This window comes from Anabrus simplex, chromosome 1, assembly GCF_040414725.1.
Source record: "Anabrus simplex isolate iqAnaSimp1 chromosome 1, ASM4041472v1, whole genome shotgun sequence".
Lineage (NCBI taxonomy): Eukaryota > Metazoa > Arthropoda > Insecta > Orthoptera > Tettigoniidae > Anabrus > Anabrus simplex.
In genome coordinates, this window is record NC_090265.1 from 70,936,528 (window position 1) to 70,940,660 (window position 4,133).

The 4,133-nt window shown below is 43.6% G+C and overlaps 1 non-coding gene across 1 annotated transcript; it reads left to right on the forward strand.

Annotated features, from left to right (window-relative positions):
• The first annotated feature begins 3,124 nt into the window (after nt 1-3,124).
• On the forward strand, nt 3,125-3,309 carry LOC137497165 (U2 spliceosomal RNA). The gene has a single exon (XR_011017705.1). It is a non-coding gene; the product is annotated as a U2 spliceosomal RNA (small nuclear RNA).
• The last annotated feature ends 824 nt before the right edge of the window (nt 3,310-4,133 follow it).

Genomic DNA, 4,133 nt, shown 5'->3' on the forward strand with positions numbered 1-4,133 from the left:
GTTGATATTGAGATTGTTCAAGATCCCATCGGTGACGATCAACCAGGCCAGGAAGATATTGCTATTATTGATGTGGATGATAAGTCACCTCTCCATATCCATGTTCCGGCGTTAGATGCTATACTTCGGGAAGGAATCTCCCATACCAACTGGCAGAGATTCGAAGGGATTCTATGTAAAGTCACCGAGGATGCTCAAAATATTGTTAAAATCCCTATTCACCAAGGCGACTCATCTCAGAAGAAAAAGGACCCCGACGACCCGAAGTATATTCAATCTTTATACAGGAACAATAGAAGGAAAGCCGTGCGGCTTATCCTCGGAGATGACGGGCGGAGGTGTAACATCGACAACGAGATTGTGACTGATCACTTCAAGAAAACTTCTGAAAGTAAAAGGAGCGACCTATCAGACTTTAATTCTCGGCCACCAGAGAATACTCCTTGCGTGAACACCTCTAGGATCACGCCTATAGAAGTTCAAAGTCGCCTACAAAAATGTGAAAACACAGCTCCAGGGGACGACCGTCTAACTTATAAACACTGGAAGATGGTTGATCCAGCCTGTACACTGCTGGCTCGAATTTTTAACATCTGCATGAAATATGAAAAGATCCCCAGCGACTGGAAGAAATCAGTCACAATCTTAATTTATAAGAAAGGCGATCCGCAGGACATTACCAACTGGCGTCCTATTGCCATCATGTGGACTATTTATAAACTATATTCAGGTGTTTTAGCTAAGAGGATTACCACCTGGATGATGGATAATAAAATTCTAGCGCCAGCGCAGAAGGGTTTTCTGCCACATGACGGAGTTTTTGAGCATAACTTCACGCTCAAAACAAAATTCGATAAAGCAAGATGTGAGAAAGGACAGTTCTTGGCAGCTTGGCTGGACTTCTCAAATGCATTTGGCTCCGTGCCGCATGACGCTATCTTTGCGGCGCTTGACAGAAGTGGTGCTGGCGCTAAATTGAAGAAGATAATTAAGGATATGTATACGGGCTCTTCCACCCGTGTACAGACTTGTAATGGGGTCACAGAAAATATTTCTATCGAGTGTGGTGTAAGACAAGGTTGCCCAATGAGCGGTCTTCTCTTCAACCTTGTGATTGACCCCATTATAAGAAGTATTCAGAGCGAGAATTCAGAACACCAGATTCTCGCTTATGCTGATGACATTGTCCTTTTGTCAGACGATCCGACGAAACTTCAGGATAATATTAATGTCATCGATACCTTATCCAAGAAAATTAACATCAAACTAAAAGCGTCGAAGTCCTTCAGTTTACATCTGTCTGGAGAGACCCCAGTTGGAACGAGAAATTCTGTGTTTAAAATAGGAGATGAAGAAATTAGAGCACTTCAAGATGGTGAGTTTGAAAAGTTCCTGGGGAAACCGGTTGGATTCCACATCTCATCCAACACCAAGGAGCTTGCTGATGTCATTTTAATTGCACAGAAGATACTACAATCTAAGCTAGCTCCTTGGCAACGAATTGATGCCTTGAAGGCCTTTTTCTATCCTTCATTACAATTTATAATGAGGAATGCACAACACAATAAGGGTGAGTGGTCGAAACTCGACAGTTTTATTAAGGCCGAAGTAAAGAAGACCTTATACTTATCTCAAGAGGCCTCTAACGACTACCTCTATGGCCCTACTAAGTCAGGATGCATTGGGTTGCCTGTAGCAGAAAATGATTCCGACTTCCATCTCATCGATAATGCTTTTAAGCTGTTAACCTCTACTGATCGGTGCACTGCTGAGCTTGCACTAGAGGACCTCAAGATCTTGGTCCAGAAGAGGATTGGAAGACCAACTAGAGATGATGATCTTTCTGCGTACTTGAATGGCAACAATGAAGGTGAGTTCAGACGGAACTCTAATCCTCTTCAATCCGTCTGGACTCAAGCTAGAAAGGCATCGGCGAGAAACCAAGTCACATGGAAAATGGAGGACTTCGTCCCAAGCATTAAAATCAATGATAAGACCTTGTACGGTAATGACCGTCATAAGGTGCTGAAGACCCTCAGAATAAACCTTCAGTCGAAGCACCTTAATAGACTGGTCAATTTGCCCAATCAAGGAAAAGTTATGGATTGCGTAGCCGCTGACTCATCCAGCTCCCACTTCTTGAGGATCGGTCTGTACACCAGATTTGCAGACTGGAGATTTATCCACCGAGCTAGGCTAAACCTTCTACCGCTCAATGGGAGTCGCCGATCTACATCTGATGGCAACAAGAAGTGTAGGAGATGCGGTTACGAAAATGAAACCCTGCCTCATGTAGCCAATCATTGCATGAGATACTCTGCACTCTATCAGCAGAGACACAATGCTGTAGTCAACAGGGTTAAAAGGGCAGCCGCTACAAGGTTCAATATCTTCAGTGAGAACCAGGTGGTACACGACAACTTGCGACCAGACCTGGTTATCGTCAAAAACGGAAAAGCTCTCATTTTGGATATATCAATCCCATTTGATAATAGAAGATCTGCTTTTGAAGATGCCAGACAGGCCAAAAGAGAGAAATACGCTACCTTGGCGACGGCTCTTCGTGCTCGTTTCGAATCGGTGGAGATTGATGCCATCTTAGTTGGGTCTTTGGGATCTTGGGACCCAGCTAATGACAAAGTGCTGCGTTCCATCTGCAGCAAAAGATACCTGAATCTCTTCAAGAAACTATGTGTGTCGGACACAATTAGCTTCACTCGCGACATCTATGTGGAGCACATCACCGGTGTCCGACAGAGATGACCAAGTACCCTGACTGGGGTTTTCCCACGGTTTTCCTCAGCCTCTCAAGGTGAATACCGGGGTAGTAAGGTCACATGAGGCCGTGGTTGTGACAGTGAGGCAGAAAGAGACTGCTTTACCGATTATGACGGACTACAGCGATGTAGTGAGTTTGTAGTGTGTGTAGTGAAGTGCAGTATAGTGTAGTGATCATAATATAAAAGAACAGTCCTGGACATTTTTATGCCAGTTTTTATATTATGGAATTGTTGTGTAGTTTGTTATTTTCTTTGTAAATTTTCTTAAAACATTGTTTAATAAAAAAATTTCTGTTCTTATCAGCTTAATATCTGATACGTCGTGCATCGCACGACCAGAATATTAAACTTTTATTTGAATAAAAAACATTTTTATCTGTTCTTATCAGCTTAATATCTGATACGTCGTGCATCGCACGACCAGAATATTAAACTTATTTTTGGAAATCGACGGAGTGCTAGGAGCTTGCTCCACCTCTGTCACGGGTTGGCCCGGCATTGCAGTACAGTCGGGATCGGCCCACCCTAAAAGAAAAAAGCAAAAATAAGTTCTTCAGCAACCACTTTGCGATCTTCAGCCCTGGGTTTGGTGTATTCAAGTGCCGAGTATTGTGCACCTGTTTGGATGAACAGTCATCATACAAGGCTTGTTGACACCCAGCTTAATACCACAATGCGCATCATATCTGGCGCAATCACATCTACTCCAGTTCATTGGCTTCCACTGCTAACTGGTATAATGCCACCTGATCTACGCCGATCTAATGCCCTTATGAAGGAATTTCACAAGATCTCAAGAAATCCTAGTCTACCCGTGAATAGTGACCTGCCACTTCTGAATCTTAACAGACTAAAATCACGCCATCCAACTCTGCGTGATGCCTCTAACATGGATGCTAAAGATTTTAAATCTCTTGATGAGTGGAAAAGTAGATGGGAAGCAGCAACGGATGTGCGCCTTCATACCTTCTTCTCAGGTCCCAGACTTCCAAGTGGATCCCACCTACCACGCAAGACCTGGACTGCCCTGAATAGAATCAGAACAGGACATGGTCGGTGCAGAGCCGCTCTCCATAAGTGGAAAAAGCTACCTAACCCAGACTGTGACTGCGGAGCTCCACACCAGACTGTTCGTCACATCGTCAGGGAATGTAGGATTCGAGCCTATCACGGTGATGAGGATGACTTCCTGCTGCTAACTCCGGATGCTGCACGCTGGATCGAAGAATTAGACATTCAATTGTGAAGCACAAGTTGCTTTGTTTCTCAGCTGTAAATATGTATATATGTATATTACTGATTATGTCTGTATAAGCCATACGCTAAATAATAATACGTACTAAACTTCTCCTG